A 19,464-nucleotide genomic window follows, 5' to 3' on the forward strand; every position below is an offset into this window, starting at 1 on the left:
ATCAGAGGTGAGCAAACAAAAAATATACAGGAGATTAGATGAAGAGTTTTCCACTTTGTATGTGTCTTCACAAAATAAATCGTGACTTACTTAACCTTTAACTAGACTAGATCTTGTTATTTTTTCACTTAAAGCCATGCCAGGCTGCCTATCCTAACACTATATGATTGTTACCTAGTCAACTTATGACATGGCCATAGTAATTTATTTACTGATTTTAAATACTTCCTGTTGAAGACTTTCTTAAAAAAACATAGCTCTGGGTACTGAAATTAAAAGCAGTGAGGAAGAAACTCAGTTTGTAACACCAAGTTCCACGCTGGCTTAACCTTGATCCTAAACAGAAAGCGTGAAAAGAGCTAGAAACCAGGATTTTCCTCTGTATAAAAGAAGGTTTTTAATCTGAGTTAGACTATGTAGAAGAAGTAGAGAAAGGGGATATCAGCACGATTATTGGAGAGAGAATTACCTGAGTAGCCTGAAAAACACTTCAATTTAATAAAGGAGGGAATAGAAGCTGAGTGTGATATCTGTAGAAGCCAACTAAACAGAGGGAGCTTTGGGCCATCTGTGCAAAGGATATGAAATGAAAGGAGGCAAATATAAACACAAAGCACTGTTTTCCAGAACAACAACTGAGTTGCAGTTCCTCCTAATTTGGTGCTCAAAGGTTTCTTGTAACATGCTCAAATTCGTATTGGTTTTGGTCTCAGTTTGAGTGTAAAGTCTTATATGCAACTTTGATTAGTAATTATTCAGCAGTTTGTTTTACATTAGTTTTAGGACTATATATATAGTCCTATCAATCTCTGTTACTTTTGAAACTTTCAGCAAAGACTGAATGTTTCTAATCCCTTTTCAAACTGGTGTGAAGGCTTTGAAGGTGTGCCATCTGCTTTGTTTATGTACATGCAGAAGGTTTGCCTGATACATGTTTTCATCTCCTTTTTATGGTGTAGAATTCTGTGAGACTCCATGAGCAGTACATGTATGGGTGGTAATTTAAGTTTACTAATGTAAAATGGTCAGGACATTTATATTTTGGAGGGTCTGCCAAGAACTGTAAGATGTTTAAGAGGCAACAATGGCTGGTGTGATATCCCTAGTGGAGAAATGCCTGATAATGCCTAGAGGTGTTGCCTCTGACCACTGTCTTCATCCAGAAGAATGAATTGGTCCAAGCACTTTACTCCACCTCTTCCTGATGTTGATTTTGGCAATATTTTACTTTGATTTATTAATTTTTTTGGTGTCACTTTGCTAGGCACCTTACAATAAAGAATTACAAGTCAAGTGTCATTATTAACGCTTTGCAAGTAAGAAAAAAATTGTGTTAAGTCAGTTATATCCATCATCTGACCTTAAACATCACATTAAAGAAAGACTTCCTTTGACTGGTAAGTAAGCTGTGACTGGTTCTAGAGTCACGATGTTTGTGTGATATTGCCCTTCATTCTAGTAGCACTACCATATTCTTATAATAATAGTGCTTATTTTGGTACTTAGCAGCAGAGCCGATAAACATTCATAAGGCAAAGGTAGATATTTGTTTCCTTGGCAAATTCATACCACATCCTGTCATAGATATTCAGTCTTCCACAGTATATTAGCCAAATCAGTTAACTGCTATATCCCTGAAATTTGAGAATATTTTGAACAGTGTATATCCAAGTCATGGGTAAGAATAAAGTCTCTTGCAAGAAAGGAAAATTGTTTTATTGTAAAATTGTTGCAGTTCTAGTTTAAAAGGTAGCTAATATGAAAGAGGGCAAGGAGAATCTGATAGGCCACTGGAAAGAAAGGAATGGAAAATAAGAGGTAGGGCAAGGAGGTGTTCATATGTAGGAGGTACTTAGTGGTGGAGTTATTCTGAGTCAACTGTAGTTTTAGTCTGTCGATTAGGTGCCAGAATCCTAAATAATTGCTTAGTTCACAGTTGTCTATGTGATTTTAAGCTGCAGGCCCAGGTTTTGCTAGGATTTTTAAAAATCAAATTATAAAATATGGCATTTACTCATGGGATAACTTTGAAAAAACTTATTTTTCCATTGGCAGTTTCATATTTAGAGTCATCTCATTCTGCACAAGGAATCAGATCTTCTGTTGTTTTTCAGTAATATACAACCCATGTGTCTGCAATATCACTGTAAAATTCCAGAAATTTATTTTTTCAAGGAGTATGAATTTGTCCACAAAGGCACTACGTATAAGAGAAGTATGTTATTTTCAAACCCAAAGCATCTCTAGGATAATGTCTGCCCCCACTTTCCTAAAAGATTACCGTGAATTTAATTGTCACTGTGCATCTTTTCAAGGGAATTAGCATAATATTTTTGTACCCATGAGCCTCTCTGTGCAGAGCTGCAGCTGCCTGTGATCTTTTACCTTGCATGTGGACTTTGAAAACTGTTGATGGAGGGTATATTAAAGGTATTTGGAGACAGTAAAACAATATTCCTCTGTTCACAGAATATTAATTCATTCTAAAATACTTGTTTCAATTCTGGCCCATTCATTGCATATAGTGACATAAATCTGCAGCTCCATAACTTTCTCACATTCAAGAAGCACTTCCAAAGTGTCTTCTCTGTTCTGTTGTTGCCAGTAATGGTTCATACCACTATTTTGTTCTGTATATAACCACATTCTAAGACAAGGTACATTTAAAAGGTATTGGTATGTTGGCAGAGAATGTTGGCTTATTATCATCATACATTTAAGGGAATGCCTGCAGCTTCCATATTTTACCAAAAATGTTTCTAGTGTGGCATACTAGAGTCATAAATTCACATTAAACCTCAAATCTAAACTGGATGTAAATTATGCCTATTCAGCAGAAAATCAGCATTTGGGCAATTTGTCCCATGTGCTACTGAAAGACAACTACCATCTCATTAACTATAGATGCTGTGTTAAGGCTCATGCTATGCACCTGTTACAGCTCAAAGAAGAGTACAGCATAAACAGTCCCATTTGTTTGGTCCGATTCTTGTACAAACAAGAAAACTTTTTCCCCAGACCACTTACAGTGCCACATGCAATGTTACCACAGCCCCTCAGGATACTCTGGAAAAAAGAGGGAAGAAGTTAAAGGTAGTGGACTTTAAAATTCAGCCTATCTACCTGTTGCTTGCGAGCACTGGAGAGCCACACAGACAGGCTCAATAAAGTACAGAAAGTCAACTCTAAAATATTCTTGTGCCTTTTTTTTTTTTTTCTTTTTTGGCACATCTTATGGAAGAACATTCTGGGACGCACCAGCCTTTCTGTGATGTTCTGGGTGGTTAGTGGTGCTGTCTCTGGATCCCAGTGCCTCTGTGTACGTGTGAAACGTACAGCTGTACGTTTGAATTCCCAGCAGGAAGTTGTATTCTCTCACAGAAATGTCATCAGGTGTTCAAGATCTGGGAGTTACTTATGCTTGGCAGCAGTGGTTTTTTGCTATTTTTTTTTTGTTAATGTGTTACGGTTCCCAGAGGAATCATTATGGTCACAGTTGGTGCAAGGTGCATCACTGGAGAAAACCTTCAGCTGGAAATGCATTCAGAGGTGGTTTTTAACTACTGAGTAGGAGCCGGATGAAAAAAGAAAATTTGAAAATGTCTTGAAAAGGAAGACTATGTTGCAAAACAAAATAGATAAAAAATACTCTTTAAAGGACAGAGAGGTAATTTCAAAGGAATTCTTCTGTGTCTTTGAACATCAGCCCCCAAAGTCTGTCTTTGTAACTTATGGGCTGGCTTACAATGAGGACAATGCAAGACTTCACTCTATCAGAGAAAGATAATAATTCCTCAGACCTCGTTATGCCTGTGGGAGAATCATAATAATGTTTAGCATTTTCATGCGTGTTCAAAGTGCAAGCTGACCTTTCAACACGGCTAGGATATATCACCTCTGTGTCAATATCGTTGGCCTATTTGCTTGATGATGAAGCTAAGGTACATTCATGTTGCAGTGACTGCAGGTGTCCCGCTAGACATTTTTGGGTTTTTTGGGTACTGCTAAATGTATTTTCCCTGTAGTAAATGCAGTTTCCCTATAGGTCTGGGCAGCCTCATAGCCAGGATTTCTACCCCTGTTTTTGGGAAGATTTTTCCATTCTGTGCTGAACACTATGCTGTGATATCCACAGCTTGGTGAGGTACATCTGCATGAATTGGAGATATTACACTAAAATAAGATGCAGAAGAGCCTTGGCCAAACGAAACCTTAAGCTGCAGGCTGCATCAGATCTTGGATACATGAACAGAATATATCATCTTCCCAGTTCAGAAATGAATAGATAAGCAAATACTGGTGCACACTCTTTGAACTGAGATAACTGTCCTCATTTGAGAATTTATCCCTTTCTAATTTAGAATAATTTCATACTGGAATTAGCTATCAGTTCACCTTTTCTTGAACTCCCAACATAGTACTTGTTTCTTCAGTATCAGTGCCTTCCAGGGTAGCCTGCTTTATCTTCTGTTCCTAGTAATTTATCTTAGTCAGTGCAGAGACTGTTAGAGTTAGTAAGGTAACTGAAGACCTGTAGTCCTGCCTTCTTCTTATCTCCTGCTCAACTTCTTTACCTCTCAGAAGTGTGAACATTTCCTATGGTCCTTTGGTCAGAGGTTGATAGGGTATTTTTCTGTTTAGCAAGAGATATGCTGTGAGAAGGTACTTATGCCTTCCTTTTTCTTCAACCCTACCATATAGATATTTTCAAACTGCAAACATAATCCAATAAAAAATATTTTAAGGTCTCTTCTTGGCTGTGCATATCAGTACAGTCCCAAAAAACTTAAATACAGAAACAAACTGACTTGCTGTTTTCATTTCCATTAAAAGCTTGCAAGCTTATTTGCTCCCACATGCATAACCCTCCCCAGTTTTAAAAGTATTTTTTGTTTAAAAGCCATTATAACTAATTTTCCACTGAGACCAAGTCACAAACATGATTACATTCCAAACGTTCTTCATTGTTCAGGCACTTTTTGGAAACAGCTAAAAAGTTTACATTCTCAAAGGACGTAAGGAAATAAGGGGAACCGTACATTATACAGATTTGGCATCACAATGCTGAAAATGTTTTTTAAATGTTACTTGGACAAGCATAGTACAAAGAATACATTGCCAGATTGTTGCTAAAATTTTTATGATGCCTAAGTACCAAAAAATGTTTAACCCGTTACAAGACTAAAAGGTTCAGATTGTGCCATGGAGAACTTGCTACATTTTCTTCTGTAACATGCTGAAATTCAGTATTTCGTATCTTTTTGATTGCACACTTCATCTGACTTTTGGCCTGTTGATGGATAGTATGAGACATCTTGAGTAGTGAAGATTATCAGCTGTAACAGATTGTCATTTTAGCTCTACAACTTTTCAGTGAAATTCTCAATGTGTTATCCAAGATGGTGATAACTGTACTTCTAGTCCAAATGACAGACGTGCAAAAGTTTGATTCCCTGGAAATGTAAAGCTGACTTAATGTTTGGGATAGCTTTAACTGTCTGCATATTTACGTGTCCTGACCTTGAAAATCATACTTACTTGATTATTTCAGTTTATGTAAGCAGGCCGAAAACTAGGCAAGGAGGACAGTGTAGTAGGAAGTAGGGCCTGATGGAAAGGCAGGGAAGAAAATTGAGTATCAGGATTGTGAAAAGCAAAAGGATTAGAAAGCATAAGGCAGATAAGAAGATCCTTCTGTACCAAAAGGCTCATTAACCAATAGACTCTGGAGTGTGCAGTGAAGAAAAACAGAAAATACTGAATTTCACTATGTGGTCAAACAAATTCAGCTGAACGTGATTGTGACTTGGAGGAAGTGAAAAGGGATAAGCAAGGTTGGTGCTGCATAATGGCAATGGTGGTAACTTTAAATGTCAATAAATTGTGACAAAATATTTATTTTTAATAAATTAGAAATTATGAAGCCTGCATTGCTCCATTCTGTGTAACACAACAAATATTCCTGATACCATGGTGTTAATCACCTATGATTTTTAGGTTAGTACAGTGAAAATTATTGTTGAAAAAGAGCAGGATTTGAAATTGGGATCCAAATAATACAGTATCTTGATAACTAACTATGAAGCAAAATAAGAGGGCTTATTCCTAACTCTGACATGAGTGTGGTATGTTCTCAGAGTTAGTCTAAAGCTGGCGCATGCTGACATGACATTTTATGTTCTTAGAAGTATTTTTACATCAACATAGGCACAGTTGACCAGTTATACTGTCACAGGAAAATATAACATGCAGATCAAGCCAGAGTTTTGCCCTAGATATTACATGAATGTATTACAAAACAACATGAATATGTTACACATTACTTTTAATGTAAACACTATCTTAGCGCTCAGTATTTGTAAAATTTCATTTTAATTTAAGTATTTTTCAGACTTGTTAAGTTAGTTTAGTTTTCATTGGATGTTTCTGTGTGGAGCACGGATACATTTATTAACATATTTTGCAGATCATTCTGTTCCTGAGATACAAGAGTTACCACTGGGTGAGCAGTAGACTGGAAAGCATTTGGGTATTAACAGGAGGATCCAAAGGATCTATACGAGTTCGTTTTTCCACATAGGTGACTAGGATATGCGTGTAAAGTCAGTTAACCCTTATCTAGGAATAAGTTTCCCACAAACACAACACTTCAGTTGTTTGCTTCAGTTGTTCAGAGACACCTTCTATCTAGGCTCAATCCCCAAATCAGAACTGGCATATGTCACATTTCCTCTCTTCTTTTTCTAGCAGCAAGTAGATATTAAACAAAACATGGGATAATTACTTCAAATATCAGCTATAAATCTCTGAGAAAAAAAAGCCTAAAAGTGTACAACTTCCCATGTACAAATAAGAAACAATGCTGCCATAAGTAACACAAAGAAGTATAAAGGAATGAAAGCTTGGAAGTATATAGCTAAATTAAAAAAAAGATTTGAACTAAAATTACATGAAACACGAAATTTCTCCATAAATTTAGTAAAAGTATATTTTGCTGGGGGAGAAAAATACATGCAGAGTATTTAGAGAGAAAACTTACAAAAAGTCACTCTTTCTTATTTCCTTTCTCGTAGCTGGAAATTTTAGTTCTTTATATTGAGGGGGGGAAAAATCAAACTTTATTGCTTCAAAAGCTTCTTAAATTTACATTTCTTAAGTACCTGAAATTATATTAACTTTGATATGTGCCAGTTTTAAGGAGTGTTGGAGGGGAAAAAACCCTAGTTACTGAAAAATAATCCTTACTGTTTACATGGCAGCTGTCGCTTCACATGATACATAGCCCATGCTTCACAGCACAATGACGTACAATAACAACCATATAAACCAGTAAATCCTAGAAGCATTTTGACATAAACTCCTCTAGCTGTGGTTTGCTGAAGAGGAAAATAAAGTTCAACTTGACCTTTCAATGACATGCAATATTATACTTGAATCCTTCCAGACACTGGAGTCTTTCATTGTAAAATATGATTTAGCAAATATGAAAGGAAAAATGTAAACAGATATGTATATATAAAAACAAACAGAGATTTTTCAAACATATAACTTAAGGTTTTACGATTTATGGAGGGGTGTTTTCTTATCACTTTTGAATACAAACTGGAAAAGCAGCAGATTGAAAACTATTATGATGCTACATAATTAGCAGTACAAGCGCATGAACAAGTCTAATTACAATAGAAACAGAGAGAAAACAAAAAAGAAGCCTTTAATTTTTAATAAAACAATTAAAAGAACTACTGCTCCTCATATACTTATTTGTAATAATCAGTACGTCTTCTACATGCAGTAATGAAAAGGTTGTACATTATAAAGATGGAACATGGAGGTGGTTCAAAGTTGGCAATCAAAATGAAGAAAAAACATGGAAGATTTTTAACTTTTGGACAAGTACTATGTAGATGCACGGGTTCTTCATTACTTAATTACTTCTGAGAGCTATAAATGGCATACCGTGTTAATATGATACAGCCCTTTTATATCAATAGTTGATATAAAATGTGTGGGGCTCCAATCCAGGAAAACAGATTGCTTTCTAGCAGTACTCAGCTTGGGATGATAGTAGATTTCCTCACGAAGGAAACAAACAGATAAAAATTGTATGTGAAAGACTTTAGTTTGGAGACAGAGCTCTTCCACTATAGTTAAGCTTGACCACAAGGGGTGATAAAAATGCTTTGCAATATATAACTACATCCCATAGAAGGAAAAGGAATAGATAATTAAAAAAAAAAAAACTAAATAAAGACCGTAAGAAAGCATAGAAAGAGGTAACTCATACAGATTATGATAGAGGGATGCAACCTAAAAACAGAACCAAATGACTGGAATTTGCCAGTAAAAAAAAAAAAAAGCTATAAAAATAGAATGAATGTGAAAAGTTTTATGGATCATGAGAATGACAGTTTAATAAGAAAAGCAAAAGGTGCATGTGCAACCAAAGCAAAAAGAAAAATTCCTCCACCATTGGGCAGATGTCCCACCACTTCTTGGAAAGCAGGGCCTCAGCATGTGTAACTATTGCTTGGGAAGACAGATGCTGTAACTCTGAATGTCATCCCTTCCTCCTCCTTTCCCTCAGGTTTTATTGGTAAGCACAACATCATAAGGTATAGGGTATATCTTTAGTAAGCTGGGGTGAGCTGTGTCCCCTCCCAGCCTCTTGCCCACCCCCAGCCTAATGAATTTTGTAGGCAAGCAAGGAGAGAAAGGCTTGACATTGTGCAAGCCCTTTTCAGGAACAAAGCACCAGTGTGTTATCAACACTGTTTAAGCCACAAAGGCAAAGCACAGCACTACATGGGCTGCTATAAATAAAGTTAATTTCTTAACTTCATTCCAGCCAGACCCAGTATAGAAGCATGAAAGTATGACCCGCACTAATTCACGCCTAACAAAATTCAGCTTTGTCTTGTATTATTTTAAGCATAGCTAATAGTGGTGATGAGGTCTAGCATTTAACATATCCAGCTTAGTCATGAGGAACAATCTTATGTTTTAAAAGCATGGAATAAAATATGGCATCTTCAAATGAATGCTTTAATTACCCTGTGCAATTAGTATGGTGCAGGGTAATTTCTTGCATATGCTTTCTGTTTTGGTCCAATTCTTTGGACTGCCAATCTCCTTCTCCATCCTGTGTACAATATCCTACAACCTGACACTTTTAGTAAGAACTATGACCTTTATTAAGCAGCAGAGAAGGGAACTAAATCTGCCTATCCTGCTTTGTGTGTATACTGAAAGATACTGTCCTGGCTTGCATCTGAAGCATGGATTGAATTGATGATGAAAGGTTAAAATAAAAAATGCAAGACATTCCATTTTCACCAGGGTCAGGAACCTAAAAATTTTGTGTAGAAGTATGCACCATTTGGAAGCTCTTTTCTGCATCTTAGTTTTCAGCCCTCTAGTTTTACACAGAGTATATTTGATTGAGCTTCAGATTAAAGGAGAATGGTTTTTGGAAAGATATTTGGTTTAATCTGTATTTTCATTCTTTTCTTTGACCTCGGTTGAAAAAACCCTAAACACACCCATGCCGTGCCCCTACCCCTCCCCTCCACCCCCAATTTCTTTTATATGACTAAATATTTAAAATTGGCATCTTTCAGGTGTTTTCTGTTCGAGTGTTTTGGGTATTTTGTAAATCAGATTGACTGCTTCATTAAGATTTCAGAAAAGAATGATGGGAATTAAACCATCTAAAATAATGGTTAAATATTAGAAGCTAAAGGAACATTATTCACATAATGCTGCACGAAAGTGGGAGTGAAAGTTCTTTATCTTTGGGGAAGGAGTGGAATGTAAAAGATGGAAAGTGGAAACTAGATCTTCTTTTTAAAGGTATCTCAAAATTACTTTTTTTTTTTTTTTTAACCTGTAATTCAAGTAGTCTACAATGCACATAAACATTTTTAATGGTGCTGTTGGTTTTATTTTAATTGAGGTCTTGTTATAGAAAATTAAGAATTCATTAACAAGACAAAACTTTGAAAACAAAAAATTGGACAAAACGTGTTTTTAAATGATTTGTACTCTTGAAATCTGACAGTTTATAATAACATGTATATCAACCTCACTATTGGTAAATCATTTTGATACAGATAAAGCAGTATTTTTCCCAAATAATTTCTGAGTTTTTTGAATTCTGTAAAAATTAACATGGCCTATGCAAATTATTTCCTGACCAGCCTTAATAAGTTTAGAATTCATAACCCACATTTCTGAAATGAAACTTGAATTATGTATGCACAAGACATATGTAGAAGGCTGAATATATTGTATAGAAAATCTTGAACTAGGTAACTTGTTTTGAACAAATATGATGTTTTTATCCTGAAAGATGAGAGTATCAAAAAAGTTATTTGATCATTAACAAAAAATATTCCTTATTTCTTTCATGCCATGTTGTACTTCTTGCAACAATAGTGACTAATACAAAAATGTTTACATAATTACAAAAGTCTTCTTGTCAGACTTCCATAAGTGTGTATTTATACTCAAATCTGATCTGTATGCTCCTTTACTATGTTTGCATGCAGTGCCGTGAAAACTTTGCATGCAAATTAGACATGCGGTTGTGTATTTACAATTCTGAGAAACTATTCTTAGCTGCCATTGTATAAAATTAGATTTTTAGGATGCAAAAATACTTGTAGATCTGCAATGACAAAATTAGACAGATATCTAGTTTTGGAAGCTGCTAGTCACTATATTTAAATGCTGAGGTTAATTCGTTTTTGCTTTAGGCAATGTGCATTGTATACTGCTTGAGCAAGATTTCAATATCATATTTATTTGCTGTTTGCAAACATATCAACGTTTAGGGTATACGTTCTTTTTAATGTGCAGTTATGTAGCTTCTAAGTGGTAACTACGATTAGGTCTTCAGGAAGTATGGTAGTGCTGAAAGCAATTAGCTTTCTCTCCTCTGACCTCCCTTTTGGTAAACTATATCACTGGCCAACTGTGGTGTAGTTAGTTGTGCCTGCAAGGCTGTAGATTATTTTAGTGGGATCACAGGACACTGTCTCTGAGTCACTGTTTTCTTAGGACCTTGTTCTGACCTCTTGTATATGGCAACCTTTTACCTCCTGCTCAGCGGTCCTGTCTTGACTGTTCATCTGGCCTGGGTGCAGTCCAGCTGGGTCAAGCCCCTCCCCCAGCCCTCTGCTTTTGCAATGAAGAAGCTGCTGCTGTTATATCCAGCAAGGAGAGGATAGGCAGTGCTATCTACTGCTCCTTTGTGTAGTCAGGCTGTCATACTCTTATGACCTGCCTTGTCCATGTGGTTGGTTGGAGAGAGATAGCCTAGATACAGATGGGGAACCCAAACTATTCTAATTCTGTGATTTGTCTCTGGCTGCCCTTAGCCTTCTGCTAAGACACCGTTCCCACCTCCATGTCACCATGGGCACCTGCCTGGTGATGCAGCCACCTCCTGGCACTCCCAGTCTTTCAGAGCAGTAATGTTAGGAAAACTCAGACTGCCTTCGACTCCTTCCTCAGGCTGCTCTCTGGGAATTCATCATAACCCTGGGTAACCTCTGTGTTTACTAGATCATTTTAAATATTTGCTCCTTTACTGTTAGTTTAATTTCTGCGAATCAAGACCTTTAGCCCAGGCACTGACTTCAGGCAGGAGCAAATCTTGTCACTGGGTTTTCATCAGGTGAGGGTGAGAATGCAAACAGCTTCTGCCATAGCAGGATTTCAGGTGAAATGGGGACTAGATAAAATCAACCCTGCTCTCTTCTGTAAAGCAGGTATTTTGGTATGAGTGTACAGGATGGAGAGAAAATTAAGTGAAAATAAAATAAAATCATTATATTCTTGTTTGGAATTCCATGTGTGGTAACTTATCATAATATTATGACCAGAATAATGACATGGCTAAATGTAATGGCATAATACCAAGGGCTAGCACAATCCATCTTAACAGTTTGAAGAAAGTGCTGTAATGTCTCATGTCAAAAAAGCACTGAAGTGTATCAGTGAACATGCAATCCTGGCTCAACCTGACAAACTTCAGAGTATTATGGCAGGAAATATAAAGGAGATGCCTAATGTTGGACAAAGTTTAACAAGCAGCGTACTTTGTTTCTATATTTAACTCTAAATAAGAAAGAAAAAAATAGCTATAATGATAGGAAAAGCAGAGCAAATACAGAAATTATAGTGGCTATTGGTTCTACAACACTTGGGAACTGGGAATCTATATTTTTTTTTTTTGTATGAGATGCTCAAGGGTTTGCTTTTGAATAAAATATTTGTGATATAATTCTTACACTGCTTTTGCTATCTTTATATGCAGTTTCCCTTGGTTTTCTCTCATTTGCATTTAAGTTACTTTGTGTCATAAGCAAAGCAAAAGACATAAAGGAATGGGTAAGATTACCATTTTTATGTAAAACATCTGAATGCATCTTATTCCAACTCCTTATTCTCTGAAGTCTGTGTTACTTTTTGCAGACACTTAATTCTGTATAAAGACTTTCATCTTTTGACTGAATGGTATCATCATCTGAGATCCTGCTGCCTACAACTATGCCAACACAATGGACTTTTGGGTGTGAAAATATGACCTGATGCTTTTCCAGCTACCAATTTACTTTGTAGGGAAGCAAACAATTCTATCTGTGTATGTGTATATGTGAGAAGGGCTGTAACTTGCTCTTCATTTCTTCTGTGTCATTTTGTATCTATCTGACTTTATAAAATTACAGTATCGTAACTGGCCAGAGGGTAACAGAAAGTAAGACTGTCCAGCCCTGGAAATGGCATGACCACTTTTAGACATGAGGAAGTACCCAGTCAATACATGGGCCAGTGGAGCTGCTGTCCCTCCACATGTTTTCAGGAGGAGAGTAACTTGAAACTTGGCTCTTTTGCTGAAGATAGCACTAGGCTTTTTTTTTTTTTTTTTTTTTTTTTTAACAGGATTCTGTATTGCCCTAGAAGGGAAAAATAGTCCTCTTGCATCATCTTGTAAGATCTCACAGTTTGGCTTGTAGGCAAAACTACGCAAGCATTTCAAACAAAAGGCTACTAATTGGTACCAAATGTTACTTTATCCTGGGGCAAGTTCTAATGTTTGCTGGTCTTTCTTTTCAGATGAACCTCTCGTTATATAATTACCTCAGGGGTTGGAAACAGTCATGTTTCATGCAGCTTTAGCTTTCTGTGCTTGAACTATTTTGATTTTTAGAGGATAAAGGATAATGCACCAAACCATCAACGGTAAGAAGCCTCTAAAAGAGAAAAAAATACAAGGAGCTGATAGATAGCACAAACATTGAAAGAAGTAGAATTGATATAGTCAGTTTCTTCTAAACAAAATGCTTTCAATAAGTCTTTCTGTTTTGTTTTTTTTTTTTGAAAAGAAATATGTGTCCCTATTAGGCTTCTTGCCCCTCATTTTATGCAGAAGTGGAATTATAAATCCCACTAAATATCTTTAATACACAGATTGACTAAGAAAAGTGTAGTCTGAATGTTTACACCATAAAAACAGAGCTCATGTCTCCTTTCCAGCATTCTGCAGCTATAGTTTCATTTGAGTTACTGTCTTTGGTCTTTGTCTAGCATTATGTCCCCTATATAGGTTTTGGCAGGTTGAAGTGTTTTTTTATAAATGGTGTGATCTACTTCTCAGGGAAAAAAGTTCTCCATTCCAGTTCAAATGATTCTTAGACTATTAATGTTTTTGCAGAGGTAAAAGGGGAGGTTCTATTTACTCATCAGTACCGAGGGGGGAACCACATTGCAGACAGGAATTGTTTTGAATTTGGCAAGAATCCCGTCTCCGAAGTTCCTGGAACTGACACAAGCAAAGCTGGAAAAAAAGGTAACATCTAGTATGTTGAAGTTCTAATGAAGAATAACTTAGAATCTTGGTACAAACAAAGAATTAGACAGTACTCTTATCAATGCTTATAAACATCTAAAGGGTGGGTGTCAAGAGAATGGGGCCAGGCTCTTTTCAGTGGTGCCCAACGAAAGGACGAGGGGCAATGGGCACAAGTTGGAACACAGGAGGTTCCACCTGAACATGAGGAAAATCTTCTTTCCTGTGAGGATGACAGAGCAGTGGGACAGGCTGCCCAGGGAGGCTGTGGGGTCTCCTTCCCTGGAGACATTCAAAACCCGCCTGGACACGGTCCTGTGCCCCCTGCTCTGGGTGTCTCTGCTGAAGCAGGGGGGGATGGATGAGATGATCTCCAGAGGTCCCTTCCAACCCCCTACCATTCTGTGATTCTGTAAATGGTAGCTTATATCTTCTGTAATCAAATTTTCATTTGAAGTCAGACACATGAAACCACTGCGTCCATAAAATAAAAATGAACTATAAGAAACAAAAGAAATACAGGTATTCAAAAAGGAACACTGTTGCGGTTTTGAAGAGTTTGTCTTTAAAATAAACCACATGTCCTTGGTCCCTTCACAAGTTACGCTTCAGGGCAGCCTCCCACAGCATCTGACCTACCCTGAACAAGATGGTCTCTGTAAATATAAGGTCATAATTTTCCTACATGTCCTCCTGACACCCCTTGGTCAAGGCAGCCAAGCCTTCTGTCAGCATTCACGACCCCCAGCTGGCCCTCCCTTGTTTATGCATCCAGGTTCAGTGTTGTTAAAATTTCCCTGGGAAAACCAGGACCTGCAAATGTGCAAGCTGTTTCAGGATGCTTAAAAAAGCTTTTGTCCAATTCCTCTTAGTACAATAAAACAGTAAAATGAAAAACACTCAAAGAAATTCTAAATCTGCTCTTGCATCATTCAGTGATAAGGTATTACTAAGGAAATAATTGTCACCACTGAGAATATAGTCTGAAAATGTGGTCATTTAAATTGGACAAACATTAAAACATTAGTGTATGTGTGTGTGTATATATATGTATATGTACACATACATAGTCACCTGAGTAACCAATATTTTCCTGAAGGGCTGAGCCATACTCAGCGTTGAAATGAACAATGTTGAATGACTCAATGACTTCTATGGAACTGCAAATTGGCTCTGAAAATAGCCTCTAGGATGTTAAAGGGATGCTGTAGCAAGCAATTCCCAGTTCAGAAAGATGTTGCAGGCAAAGAAAAGCATCACTATCTTAAAGTTACTATGCTATGCCTCAGAACCTTTTCTGTATGCATTTAAAGTATTTTCAACTGCTGCATTTTTGCATGTGAAATAAATTTAAAAAAGATTTTACTGAAAAAAAACCAACAAAAAATCCACACGTATAATAAATGAGGAAAGTGTCTTTTCCTGTTTAAAAGAATGAAATGAAACATCACTCCGGCAGACTTCTTCCCAGCAGAGAAGCTCATTGCTGTATACATTTTTGTTCTTGCTGTGGTGGTGAACTACTCCCAGTACCTGCAGAGAATATTTTCTTTAACCTCAGAGTGCTTGTAAAACCTGGAGAGTGAGGACATTGATGGATGAAGGTCTTTTGGAGGCGTGACATTCATTTTGTGAGAAGCAGTGGAGAATGCAAGCAGACTGCTGCAAGGGAGGGCATGGGAGGAATTACTTGTTAGCCACAGTGCTGAGAGCTGTTTTAGAATCAGAAAGTTCATTCCAGAGTCCTAATCAGGGATCAGAACGGAAAACCATAAAAATGAGACCTTGGTGATTTTAGCTGAAACATCTTTCTGGTCAAAAGAGAGCTATCATCCTGTGAAAGTACTTTTCGATAATTTAGTTTCTGCTGCTTTCTGTGACTAATGTTATACAGGTGTGCAGGTTTATAGTAAAATGTTGGTCATTGTCAGCTAAAGTTAGGGTTACATAATTGCTCTTATTCTACTGCTATGATTTTCAGACAACTATGACCTTGCTAAACTTTCATCTTTGGGAGCAATATGTTTCTGGGAATCCTCTCAGCTTTCAAGCAGATTTCTGAGAAAAGTTGTTCAGCCATATTTATCTGCCCAGAGATTAAGGGAAACGCTTTTTTCTGTAGGGGAAAGATAAAATCCTGTAACTCTTATTTGGAGAGTATGATAGGGTAAAGGTGAAATTTATAAGGGGAATATCTGCCAAGAGCTTGCTTGCTCTTGTGACAAAAGAACCTTAATGTGTTATGTCAGCTAACATTACATTCACCATAACTTTATAGGTAAGAATTAACCACTTTCAGTGAGATGGTATGGTGTAACACTTGCATGATTTCTGCCTGAAGTACAGGTTTAAATAAGTTTTTGAATAGGAAGTGTTGGTCCTGTCTGGGTGCAAAGTAATTGCAGGAGAATTGTGTTAATCTTAGAAAGTGAATATTTCAGACACTGTCATAGAATCATGGAATCATAGAATTACAGAATAGTATGGGTTGGAAGGGACCTTTAAAGGTCATCTAGTCCAACCCCACTGCAATGATCAGGGACATCTTCACATGTATCAGGTTGCTCAGAGCCCCATCTAACCTGACCTGGAATGTTTCCAGGGAGGGAGCACCGACCACCTCTCTGGGCAACCTGTTCCAGAGTTTCACAACCTTCATAATAAAAAATTCCTTCCTTCTGTATAGTCTAAATCTCCTCTCTTTTAGTTTAAAACCATTACCCCTTGTCCTATTGCAACAGTTCCTACTAAAGAGTCTGTCCCCATCTTTTTTATAAGCCCCCTTTAACTATTGAAAGGCTGCAATAAGAACTTCCCAGAGCCTTCTTTTCTCCAGACTGAACAACCCCAACTCTCTCAGCCTTTCCTCATAGGAGAGCTGTTGCATCCCTCTGATGATTTTCATGGCCCTCCTCTGGACCTGCTCCAGCAAGTCCATGTCTTTCCTGTACTGAGGACTCCAGAGCTGGATGTAGTACTGCAGGGGGGTCTCACCAGTGCAGAGTAGAGGGGCAGAATCACCTCCCTTGACCTGCTGGCCATGCTTCTTTTCATGCAGCCCAGGATACGGCTGGCTTTCTGGGCTGTGAGTGCACATTGCTGGCTCATGTCCAGCTTTTCATCCACCAGCACCCCCAAGTCCTTCTCTGCAGGGCTGCTCTCAATCCCTTCATCCCCCAGCCTGTATTGATGTTGGGGGTTGCCCCAACTCAGGTGCAGGACCTTGCACTTGGCCTTGTTGAACCACATGAAGTTCACATTGACCCACTTCTTGAGCTCACTCATGTCCCTCTGGGTGACATCCTGTCCCTCAGGTGTGTTAGCTGCACCACTCAGCTTGGCGTTATTTGCAAATTTGCTGAGGATGCACTCGATCCCACTATTTGTGTCATTGATGAAGATATTAAACAGCACTCTCCCAACATAGACACCTGAGGGACATAGTTTGTCACAGATCTCCATCCAGATGTTGAGCTGTTTACCAGTACCCTCTAGATGGGACCATCCAACCAATTCCTCATCCACTAAGCAGTCTACCCATCAAATCCATACCTTTCCAATTCAGAGAGAAGGATGTGGCAGACCATGTCAAAGGCCTCACAGAAGTCCAGATAGAAGACATCCGTAGCTTTTCCCTTGTCCACCGGTGTAGTTACTGCATCATAGAAGGCCGCTAGGTTGGTCAGGCAGGACTTGTCCTTGGTGAAGCCACGCTTGCCGTCTTGAATCACCTCCCTGTCCTCCATGTACCTGGAAGCACAGCTTCTAGGAGGATCTGTTCCATGATCATCCCAGGCACAGCGGTGGGGCTGACAGATTGGTAGTTTCTAGTGTCCTCCTTTCTACCCTTCTTAAAAATGGGCACAATGTTTCCCTTTTTCCAGTCAGTGGGCACTTCACCAGCCTGCCATGACTTTTCAAATATCATAGAGAGTGGCTTGGCAACTACATCAGCCAAATCCCTCAGGACTCTGGGATGCATCTTGTCAGGTCCCATAGATTTATGTATGTTCAGGTTCCTCAGGTGGTCATGAACCTAATATTTCTTACAGTGGGAAGGACTTTGCTCCCCAGTCCCTGTCCTGCAGTCCATCCACTCGAGACGTGTGGGATGAGAGGTTACCAGTGAAGACTGAAGCAAAAAAGTTGTTGAGTACCTCAGCCTTCTCCTTGTCCGTTGTTACCAGTTTGCCAGTCTCCACAAAAAGGGTGTTTATAGGCATATGTGTTTGAAGAGAAGTTGTCATAATGGTCAAAAAAAAAAAAGAAAAATTGCTTCAAGTCTAGAACAACTTAAGGCTGAAATTTGAAATCCAGAAAACAACTTTGAGGAAACCAGACTGCATCATGCTGGACATGATTTATGCCTGCTTGTACTATTTGCAAACTCACATTCAGCATTGCATTAGAAACGGCAAAGCATTTCAATGTTAAGTGCTAATTTAGCATCATTTTCCCCTGCAGGAAGGCAAACTCAGGTAGAGCCTTGTTTCAGAGCTGGCATAACTGTAAGAAGAAAAACCATACATGAAGCTAATTAGTCATACTTATAGGACAAAATGTGCATCCAAGTAAGGTGGTGCTTGGGATTCTAGGTGATTAACTGGTTTTGTGCCTATTCATAAGTTCTCTTTTGCCATTCTAACATTAATTTTAGCAAGGGATTTTATGTCATTTACTAAAATGTAATAGGGCAGAAATGAGATACTTTTGCAGGACAAATATCATAAATATAGACTGTGAGAAAGGGAAAGAGGGTACTAAACTCTGCTTAACTCAGAGTTTTCTTCACAAGAATGTTACTTATTAAATTCCTCAGCTAACAAAGTTCCATCCAACTTCACTGCAATCTGCAGCCATTAAAAAAATGAAGTGGGGCCAAATGTAGCAGTCAGATGTTGGATGTCATTTGATCCATTTCCATATTTTCCTATTCAAACACAGTATATCAACAAAAGAGAATGAGTTTGGATTTGTCTTATTGGGAACAACAAAAAAAAAAGGGTTGTTTACATAGTGTTCTCAAAGGAAGATTGCAGGGAATAAAATATCAGAAGCTAATAAGAAGGGTGTTTACCTTATAGAAAAGGAAAATGTAAACACTTTTTTGATCTTGACAAAAGCATAATCCTTAACAGAAATCAACCAGCCCCACATAATTTGCTGCTGACAGGCTAAGTTATTCCATTTCAGATCAGGGACTGACAAACCTTTCTTGCTTTTTTGACTTTGACTGGTTAAGCAGCTTCAGATTTTTTGATTATTTGCTTACAAGATATAAGCTGAAAATAATGCTTTTTAAAAATGTCTTATTTGAAAGCAATGGCCAGCAATTGTAAAATGTATAGTAAATAGGACAAAATTGTTATTCTTTAGAGAATGGGACTCTTAACTAATGAGATGAGAGCTTGTAACCACCTTGACAAAGCATCCTTAACCACATTAATTAATAGGGAAATGCTATGCCCATACAGATGAGTCAGTCAGCAATCCTAATGCTAAGAGATCATCAGCTGAAGAAATCAACTTTCTCTCTTTGTATATGTCTGTGGAGTCCTAAGTGATCGAAGAACAAGATCCTGAAAGTTATTAATATTAATTTTTGATCCAGA

This window comes from Phalacrocorax aristotelis, chromosome Z (assembly GCF_949628215.1).
Source record: "Phalacrocorax aristotelis chromosome Z, bGulAri2.1, whole genome shotgun sequence".
In the NCBI taxonomy this organism is placed as follows: domain Eukaryota; kingdom Metazoa; phylum Chordata; class Aves; order Suliformes; family Phalacrocoracidae; genus Phalacrocorax; species Phalacrocorax aristotelis.